The sequence below is a fragment of the Euphorbia lathyris genome, chromosome 4 (assembly GCF_963576675.1).
Source record: "Euphorbia lathyris chromosome 4, ddEupLath1.1, whole genome shotgun sequence".
In the NCBI taxonomy this organism is placed as follows: domain Eukaryota; kingdom Viridiplantae; phylum Streptophyta; class Magnoliopsida; order Malpighiales; family Euphorbiaceae; genus Euphorbia; species Euphorbia lathyris.
This window is the reverse complement of record NC_088913.1, coordinates 88,783,673-88,794,403: the sequence shown is the minus strand read 5'-3', so window position 1 is coordinate 88,794,403 and position 10,731 is coordinate 88,783,673. Positions and strand designations below refer to the sequence as shown.

The 10,731-nt window shown below is 37.8% G+C and overlaps 1 non-coding gene across 1 annotated transcript; it reads left to right on the top strand.

Moving 5' to 3' along the window:
• The first annotated feature begins 9,102 nt into the window (after nt 1–9,102).
• Nucleotides 9,103–9,208, top strand: LOC136228265 (small nucleolar RNA R71). The gene has a single exon (XR_010688593.1). It is a non-coding gene; the product is annotated as a small nucleolar RNA R71 (small nucleolar RNA).
• Nucleotides 9,209–10,731: the final 1,523 nt, after the last annotated feature.

The following is a 10,731-nucleotide window of genomic DNA, read 5'->3' as shown; positions in this document are numbered from 1 at the left end:
AATCTTTTCTAGCATTCCCTGCCGTTTTCTCAAGAATGTGTTTTAGCTCTTTGTTTGACACTTCTACCTGACCACTTGTCTGAGGGTGGTAAGGTGTTGCGACCCTATGGGCTACGCCATACTTTTGGAGCAATGTGTCAAACTGCTTATTGCAGAAATGGGATCCCCCATCGCTAATGATAGTCCGGGGTGTACCAAATCTGGTAAAGATATTCTTTTTCAGGAATTTTATCACTACTCGAGCATCGTTTGTGGGTAGGGCTTCGGCCTCTACCCATTTAGAGACATAATCAACCGCAACAAGAATGTATTGGTTAGTGTGTGACATAGGAAAAGGTCCCATAAAGTCTATGCCCCAAACGTCAAATAGCTCACAGACGAGTATGCCTTGTTGAAGCATCTCATTCCTCCTAGAAATATTCCCTACTCTCTGACATGCATCACAATATTTAATATAATTATTGAAATCACTATGCATTTGTGGCCACCAAAGTCCACTTTGGAGAATTTTAGCCACTGTCCTATCTGGCCCGAAGTGGCCGCCTGGTTCCCTAGAGTGGCACATGTTAATCACTGACTCTACCTCTTCCTCAGGTATACATCTCCTAATCATGCCATCAGTGCAGAATCGAAATAAATAGGGTTCTTCCCAAAAATATTGTTTGCTTTCAAACAAAAACTTACGTCTTTTGTTTGCATCTAAATCAAGAGGAAGAATGTTACCGACTTTGTAGTTCGCGATGTCTGCAAACCAGGGGAGAGTTTTTACCGAATATAGCGTTTCATCCGGGAATACTTCCTTTATTGCCCCATGCTCTAAGGATTGCTGATCTGACTCTAACCTGGATAGATGGTCCGCTATCACGTTTTCTACCCCTTTCTTGTCTCTGATCTCGATATCAAATTCTTGGAGTAGTAAGATCCAACGGATCAGCCTAGGTTTTGCATCCTGTTTGCTCATCAGATATCGCAGGGCTGCATGGTCAGTAAAAACAATTACCTTAGATAACACCAAATAAGATCTGAATTTGTCAAAGGCAAATACTACGGCTAGCAATTCCTTTTCAGTTATTGAATAATTCTGTTGTGCATCATTTAAGGTTTTGCTAGCATAGAAAATTGGGCGAAAAAGTTTATCCACCCTCTGCCCAAGACAGGCTCCTATAGCCAGATCACTAGCATCGCACATTAACTCAAAGGGAAGGGACCAATCCGGGCTTACCATAATGGGTGCTTCAATTAATTTCTTTTTCAGTAATTTAAATGCAAGCATACATTCTTCATTGAAATTAAAATCAGCATCTTTTAGCAATAATTGAGTGAGGGGTTTAGTGATTTTTGAAAAGCCTTTTATAAATCGTCTATAAAACCCCGCGTGTCCTAAAAAGCTCCTAACTAATTTCACATTAGTAGGAGGTGGCAGTTTTTCAATCACCTCAATTTTTTCCGAATCGACCTCGATCCCCTTCCCCGACACCTTGTGTCCTAATACTATACAGTTTTGGACCATGAACTGGCACTTTTCCCAATTAAGTTCCAAGTTCTTGTCTTCACAACGTTCTAAGACTCGGTCCAAGTTTTCAAGACATTGGTCGAAAGTAGGTCCTACAACATTAAAATCATCCATGAAAATTTCTAGGAACTCCTCGACCATGTCAGAAAACATAGCCATCATACAACGTTGGAACGTGGCAGTGGCATTACATAATCCGAAAGGCATCCGTCTATATGCAAAAGTCCCATAGGGGCAAGTGAATGTTGTTTTCTCTTGATCCAAAGGGTCCACAGGAATTTGCATATAGCCAGATAGCCCATCTAAAGTGTAGAAAAATTCGTGCCCTGCCAATCGTTCCAACATTTGATCAATAAATGGTAAGGGAAAGTGGTCTTTACGGGTGGCCTCGTTTAATTTCCTATAATATATGCATACACGCCAACCCGTAACCTTTCTAGTTGGGATTAGTTCTCCTTTTTCATTTTCCATTACCGTTGTTCCCCCTTTTTTGGGCACACACTGAACCGGGCTTACCCATTGGCTATCAGAAATTGGAAAGATGATACCTGCGTCGAGGATTTTTATAACCTCGACTTTTACCACCTCTTTCATGTTAGGGTTGAGCCGTCGTTGAGGTTGGGCAGATGGCTTGATCTCCTCCTCAAGAAAAATTCTATGTGTGCAGATTTTGGGGTCGATATCTTTGATGTCGTGGATTGACCATCCAAAGGCTCCTTTATGTTCCATCAGCACCTCCACCAATTTTTCTTCCTGTTCAACTGTCAACAAAGAAGAAATAATAACGGGTAAATCTGTGGGAGGTTGAAGAAAAACATATTTCAGGTTGTTGGGTAAGGGTTTAAGCTCCAATTTTGGAGGTTCCTCCAACGAGGTCTTAGGTTTAGGTTTGATCTTACGATCAAGGTCCTCTTTTCTACCCTTAACCCAATAACATTTTTCAGGTGGGAGATCTTCAAATGGCTCACTTGAGTTTTCACATTTCTCACCACCTAGACCGAGTTCTAAAGAGGCATTTCTTATATCGAGATCAACTTCCTGAACACATTCATCTATAAGTGCATCCACAAAGTTACAACTTTTGGAGAGTTCTTGAGGAAATTTCATAGATTCATAAACGTTAAATGTTACCTCTTCGTCCTGCACCCTTAGGACCAATTTACCTCCATGGACGTCTATTAGTGTCCTACCAGTTGCAAGAAACGGTCTCCCGAGGAGAATGGGGACGGAGTCATCTTCTTCCATGTCGAGGACCATAAAATCGACCGGGAAGATCAGTTTGTCCACCTTTACAAGCACATCTTCAACTATGCCTCTAGGCCATGCAATTGACCGATCCGCTAGTTGCAGTGTCATGTTTGTTGGTTTAGGTTCTCCGAGCCCCAATTTCCTGAAAATTGATGGAGGCATAAGATTAATACTCGCTCCCAAATCACATAATGCCCTATCTATGTGCATGTTGCCTATCCTACATGGGATGGTAAAGCTCCCTTGATCTTTAAGCTTGGGGGGTAACTTATGGGTGATTATGGCCGAATCTCTCGCAGAATGGTATCCTTGGTTGGTTATTTTGGTTGTATGAAGCCACCAGGAAGTCCATTTTTGTGTTGAGATCGTTCATGGACGGGTTTGATGCTCTGTTGTCCATAATTGCTGGAAGAACGATCCAATTTAAGTAATAGTATATCAACAAGTATATATATCTATACAAATATGAATGATATTAACAAGGAAAGTATTCACAAAGAATGCCTAAACTAACAAGTCGACCTTTGGTTCGATATTGCAGAAGAAATAAATCCCCGGCAACGGCGCCAAAAAACTTGATGTGGATTCTGGAGAATCCTCACTAAGGGATAAGTGTACCCCGTCGTTATCAAGTAATAAATTTCTGGTTAAAGTCCAGGTTATCATCCACAGGATTTATTTCTGCAAGTATCAAGCTACTCGATCTCGGATGTTATCTAGGCTTAGGGGGTTTTGAGTTTGGTTTGTTTAATTAATCTACTCCTAGGTTGAATTACACTAATCCTAGCTAAGTTATCTAATTTTGACTAAGTTATCTAATTCTAGCTAAGTTATTCTAACCCTAACTAAATTACTCTACCCCTAATTGATCTTTTACCAAAGCAATTAACTGAATGAACATGAAGGAATACGATGATAACAATGATAGAGTGTTTAAGCAATTGAATTGAAACTAAGTCGCTTATGTCCAAGGCGATTAACCCGACCTATCCTCCTAAAGTCCCTAGTTCGTGATTCCCTTGTAAGGCCGAAACTAGCTCTAAGGCTCAGTAATTTGGGCTTAATCTTCTATAGGGTCGTCAATTCTATAGGCACTGACTAGGTCAGATTCAGCTCGCAATATGTGCCAACCTAATTTTGGGATTATCGAATGAGTTAAACCAATCAGACAAAGCGTAAGACAAAGATTAAAACATCAAAATAATTGAATGAACAAAATCTATATTATATATCAAAGATGAAGGAATTGTCACGAAGTTACAATAAACCTAGAATTCATAGCATGTATCAGAGGCTAGACAGAATATAAAAGAAGAAAAATCCCTTTCAGGGAACCTTTCTACCAATGCAGGCGTATTTATAGGATTTAAGGATGGAGCTTGAGTAATCCTCGGTGAACGGAGCTTCGGAGGTATCTTCAATGGAGGTTTGAAGGTTATGGAGGAGGTGGAGAGGATTTCTCAAGGTGGAAGCTAAGCTAATTACAAAAGTAAAAGATCCCTAATTTACAATTGAAAATTCCTATTTATAGACACGTCTCGGTTCTCGTTTTGACCTATTTTCGTGTCCTTGTTGGTGTAGGAAGACGTGGGGCCGAACGTGGCTTCGTGGGGGCAGAATTGGTCTTTTTGACCAATTCCCGCAGGGCTGCTCGCCGAGCAGGCAAGGCTGCTCGGCGAGCAGGCATAGCCTGCTCGGCGAGCAGAAATGGCCCGGGGGGCCCTGCTTGCCGAGCGTTTTCGCCCGAAGCGCGCTCGATCCGTGCCGGATGACTTCCATACCCTTTTTCGTCCGAACTTACACCTGCACACGCATAAAAACTCCAGAAAACATTAGTCCAAAAGCCAAATTGATCCGTCAATCGCTTATTTTGAGCAAACGCTTCGTTTGGTGCGACTTTTGACGGACCAATTAGCTTCAAAAGATAACGGAATTCTAATATGCATGCTATTTCGGCCGTATTTGCCTAAATTGATCACAAAACGAGCCTAAACGACGAAAAGTAAATAGAATGTTTCCAATTTCTAACTAACTCACACAAAAGCATTTAAATGCGAGAATTGCTCGCTTATTAGCCAAATAAACCTAAAAACCGTCCTAAAACCGTACCCAAAGATAGGGGTTTTTGACCCCTATCACCTGCCCATACACTAAGCGGTATGGAGTCATTCCTATTGGTGTTTTAAATGCAGTACGGTATGCCCATAATGCATTATTGAGTTTACAAGACCAATCTTTCTTGAAGATGAAACTGTTTTCTCTAGAATCCATTTGAGTTCTCTATTAGATATGTTCGCCTGACCATTTGACTGAGGATGGTATGGCATTGACACGCGGTGGCGTACTCCATATTTTTTCATAAGCATATCAAAACTTCGGTTTATAAAATGGGTACCGCCATCACTAACGATGACTCTAGGACAACCGAATCTACAAAATATATCGTCAAGAAAATTAACAACTACTTTAGAATCATTTGTCAGGGTTGCAATTGCTTCAATCCACTTTGAAACATAATCTACGTCGACTAATATGTAAGTTTTACCAAAAGAAGGGGGAAAATGTCCCATGAAATCTATCCCCCACATGTCGAAGACTTTAACTTCTAACATGGTTGTGAGGGGCATCTCATATTTCCTTCCTAAATTTCCTGCTCTTTGGCACTTATCACAGCGAGTAATAAATTAACGGACGTCTCTAAACATCATAGGCCAAAAGAAACCACATTCAAATATTCTAGCTACTGTCTTACTAACTCCATTATGTCCTTCATAAGAGCTAGAATGGCATTCCGACATTATGGATTCATATTCATTTTCACCAACGCATCTCCTAATTATCCCGTCACCACAAGTTTTAAATAGAAAAGGATCTTCCCAAAAATACTTTTTAACGTCAAAAAAGAATTTCTTCTTTTGTTGGAAAGTTAATCCTTCCGGAACAATATTGGCTGCAAGATAGTTTGTGAAATCCGTGTACCATGGTGACATAACACTTTCACTTTGATAGAGATATTCATCGGGGAAATCATCTCGTATACCGATAGTTTCACTATAGGACCATTTTCATCTTCGAGTCTTGATAGATGATCGGCGACAAGGTTTTCTACTCCCTTTTTGTCTTTAATTTCTATATCAAATTCTTGTAACAATAAAACTCATCTAATGAGACGTGGTTTTGCATCTTTCTTAGCAAATAAATATCTTAAAGCTGCATGATCAGTATAAATAATAACTTTCGAACCTAACAAGTATGACCTAAACTTATCGCATGCAAAGACTACAGCTAACATTTCTTTCTCTGTTGTGGTGTAGTTTAATTGTGCACCGGACAGTGTGTGACTTGCATAATAAATGACATGAAGTTTCTTATCCTTTCTTTGACCTAAAACACATTCGACAGCTAAGTCACTTGCATCACACATAATTTCAAAGGGTAAATCCCAATCAGGTTTAGCAATAACAGGTGCACTGACTAGAGCTATTTTCAATGTTTCGAAAGCTTTAACGCAATCTTCATTAAAATCAAAGGTTGAATCTTTCATGAGTAAATTAGTAAGTGGTTTGGAAATTACAGAGAAATTTTTAATAAATCTTCTGTAAAAACCGGCATGTCCTAAAAATGACCTTACTCCCTTAACAGTAGTTGGAGGGGGTAATTTTTCTATTACTGAAGTTTTTGCTCTATCCATTTCTAATCCTTTTTCAGATATTTTGTAACCTAAAACAATTCCTTCGTCAACCATGAAATGACATTTTTCCCAGTTTAATACCAAATTTGTTTCTTCACACCTAGACAAAACTTTATCCAAGTTCTTTAAGCACGAATCGAAAGAATCTCCATAAACTGAAAAATCATCCATAAAAACTTCCATGATATCTTCAATGAAATCATTAAAAATTGCAGTCATACAACGTTGAAATGTTGCAGGTGCATTACATAGACCAAAGGGCATTCTCCTATATGCAAATGTTCCGTAAGGACACGTGAAGGTTGTTTTATCTTGGTCATCCGGGTAAATATATATTTGAAAGAATCCGGAGTAACCATCTAGAAAAAAATAGAAAGGATGACCAGCTATCCTTTCGATCATTTGATCAATGAAAGGTAGAGGAAAATGATCTTTCCTAGTTGCTTTATAAAGGTTCCTATAGTCTATACAAACCCTCCAACCAGTGGTGGTTCGTGTAGGTATTAATTCACCTTCGTCATTCCTTATAATTGTTATGCCTCCCTTTTTAGGTACACAATGGATTCGACTGACCCATTCACTAACCGAAATAGGATAAATGATTCCATTGTCTAGAAGTTTAGTAATCTCATTTTTTACTACTTCTATCATATTCGTATTTAGGCGTATTTGCCTATCCGCTTTAGGTGGTTTGTCTTCTTCTAAGTGAATTCTGTGCATTACAATGCTCAGATTTATACCTTTTAATTCTGAAATTTGCCAACCCATACTTCCTATCCTATTTCTAACAACTTCTTTCAATTTTTCTTCTTGAACTTGTGTTAATTTGCTAGAGATAATTATAGGTAGAGAATCGCCTTCGCCTAAGAAAGCGTACCTCAAATAACTTGGTAATTCTTTAAGTTCTAATTTAGGTGGAACTATAATTGAAGGCGGAACTGGTCCATCTTCCCAAATCAAACGCTCTGGGTCCTTATCTTCTAGTTCCTCACTCATTATAGGTTCTATTATTTCTTCTTTTTGAACAATGTCATTTACATATTCTTTAATTAAATCAAGTTTCATACAAGCGAAATCCTCCATAGGATATTTCATTGCTTGGTTCATATCAAATTCAATTTTATCGTCTCTTATTCATAAAACTACTTTCCCTTCCGACACATCAACTAGAGCACGTCCCGTGTTCATAAACGGTCTGCCAAAGATTAGCGGACAATTAACGTCATATACAAAATCTAATATAACGAAATCGGTAGGAAAAATAAATTTGTCAACTTTAACTAAAACATCCTCAATTATACCATATGGTCTTTTAGTGGTTTGATCCGCTAATTGCAAAACCATATTGGTACGTTTGATATCTTCTTCTAAGCCTAACTTATTAAAAATAGATAATGGCATCAAGTTTATGCTTGCTCCTAAATCACAAAGACAACTTGAGAATTCAATATCTCCCAGTTTACACGGAATGGTAAAACATCCGGGATCTTTGAGTTTGGTGGGCAAATTACTTGACACAATTGAACTGCAATCTTCAGTTAGTGAAATGGATGAAATTCATTCCCAACTGATTTTCTTTGAAATTAAATCTTTGAGGAATTTACCATAATTGGGAATTTGCGTAATCGCATCCATAAACGTCAAATTAATATGCAAAATTTTAAGTTTGTCTAAAAATGTTAAAAGTTGTTTGTCATAGTCCTTATTGCGGACTTTGTGTGGAAAATGTGGTTTGGGTACAAAAGGTTTTGTACTTGAATCAATTTGTGCATCTTTTTGGTTTAAAGTATCTTCTTTGGACTTTGGTAAATCAGTTCCTGGTAAAGTCGAATTTCCGGGCATTTCCGGGCCTAAGTAATTTTTCCTTGAGCGAAGAGTGATAGCCTTAACATGCTCTTTCGAATTTTCTTCCGTATGGCTTGGAAGACTTCCCTCTTTGTGGGATGGAGTTGATTTAGCGAGTTGTCCAATTTGAACCTCCAAATTATGGATGCTAGATGATTGGTTTTTAATAAGCTGGTCGAATTTATTCTCGATCCGTTTAAAACCATCGTCGTGATTACTTATTTTTCCGCTCATAGCATCAATAAATTTGTCGATTTTAGAAGATAAAGTGCTAATCGTATCTCTTGATTGATTTTGATAATTAGGGGTACGATTTTGATTAGCATTAGCATTGTTATTATTATCTCTCCAGTTAAAGTTAGGATGATTTCTCCACCCAGGATTATATGTATTGGAGTAAGGGTTATTAGGTTGGTTTTGCCCTTGGACAAAATTTACCTGTTCAATTTCGCTCATACCTTCATAATCCACATCCGTTTGGATTGGCTTACCATTTGGATCACATGGTGCCATAAACCTATCAATTTTGTGCGATAAGGTAGAAAACTGGGCTTGCAACATCGCAACTGGATCAAGATTCACTATACCTTTAACTGATGACGTACTTGAGGATGATGGTTTTGCTATTGGTATGTGTCCATGTTCCGCGGGACACATACTGCTGTTGATCGTCATTTCCTCCAAAAGTTCTCTTGCTTGGGCAGATGTTTTCTTCATGAATAACCCTCCAGACATAGCATCCAATGAACCTCTAGTTGTAGGATTTAGTCCATTATAAAATGTTTGCATTAAAAGTTTAGCGGGCAATTGGTGGTGTGGGCATTAACGTTGAAGTTCTTTAAAACGTTCTCAAGCCTCATAAAGAGTTTCATTATCATTTTGAGAAAAAAGGTTAACTCTTTAATGACTCTTGCGGTTTTTGCTAAAGGAAATTTTTTTGATAAAAATGCTTGGGCTAATTGCTCCCAAGTCTCAAATGATGCGGCTGGCATAGAAGTTAACCACTCTTTGGCTCGATCCTTCAAAGTAAAAGGAAAAAGGCGAAGTTTGATTGCTTCTGCAGTCACGTCATTAATTTTAAAGTGTCACAAATTTCTAAGAAATTCGTCAAATGGGTGTTAGGATTTTCGTTAGGTAACCCGTAAAATGTTACGCTATTTTGCAACATATTAAGCAATGCTGGCTTAATTTCAAAATGGTGTGCATTAATTTGGGGTCTAACTATACTATTTGTTACACCGGCCACTCCTGGCCTAGCGTAATCCATGAGTGTAGCTATAATTTCTGGCTCGGTAACTCTGGTTTTTATTCGGGTCTTTTTTTTGTTTTTGTTTTTGTTGTCTCTCTTGTTCTTTTTAAGAGTCCTTTCAATTTCTGGGTCAATAGGCTCTGGTGATGTGCCCGAACTTCGAGAACTGCACATGAACTTGAAATTTCGCACGAACCGAAACTACCTTCAAAAGAGAATTTGAAAAATAAATATGTTAGTAATTTGAAATAAATAAAATATAAAAGTTTGAATAAGTACAAATAAACCTAGATTCAAAATAAAATACGAAAAATCTAAATTTTTGTCAAAAATTTTGGCGTTCCCCGGCAACGGCGCCAAAAACTTGTTGAGCGATTTCCGCAAGTGCACGGTATACGCTTGTAGTAATAAAAGATATTGATCCCACAGGGAATGTTTTTTAACAAAAACTTATTTTGAACTGGTTAAATATACTTTTGAGATTTATAATAAGGAAAATCGTTAAATCGGATTTGGTTTGAAATTGCTAGAATGAGAATTATATTAGAGTATGAAAATGTTAGAAAATACTTCTGATTTAGGAGTGAATTTGCAAGATAGGAACGTATAGTACTTTTTAGAAAAGTAAACAAATATATTCGTTTGCATTAAGCAAAGAAAACAACTTTAAACTTTGTATAAATTATAACGATGAAATAAATGACGGAACCTCTAATTTTTAGGCTTTGAACTGTAGTCAACCCTCCTACAGTCGGGTTAGATCGCTACCTTAACCAAATTAAAACTCTTTCGAGATAGAAATTTGTCTAAGTTGTTCAACAAAGTTTCCTTGTAAAAATTTTGAATTAAACTACGTTTTAATGAAAACACCAGCAATCCACTTCGAATCCTTTACCAAAGTGTTGTATAAAAATCTATCGAATAGAACGAACTTTATTAGATGAAATATAAATTGATACAAGTTTACAGAGAACAAGGAGCATGAAAACATTCGACGACGTGCAAGTGAACGAGTTGTCAATCCTTTACTTGGGTTTCGTTAGAGTTTGTCAGACTCAGGGCGGATTCTCTACTCAATCTTCTCATTGAATCTTCGGAATAGAGACTGGTCTATCTACTACCAAAATGTAAACTAAATTTGAACAATGTCTAAACGCTACTATGTTTGTTATTATTGAGTAAACA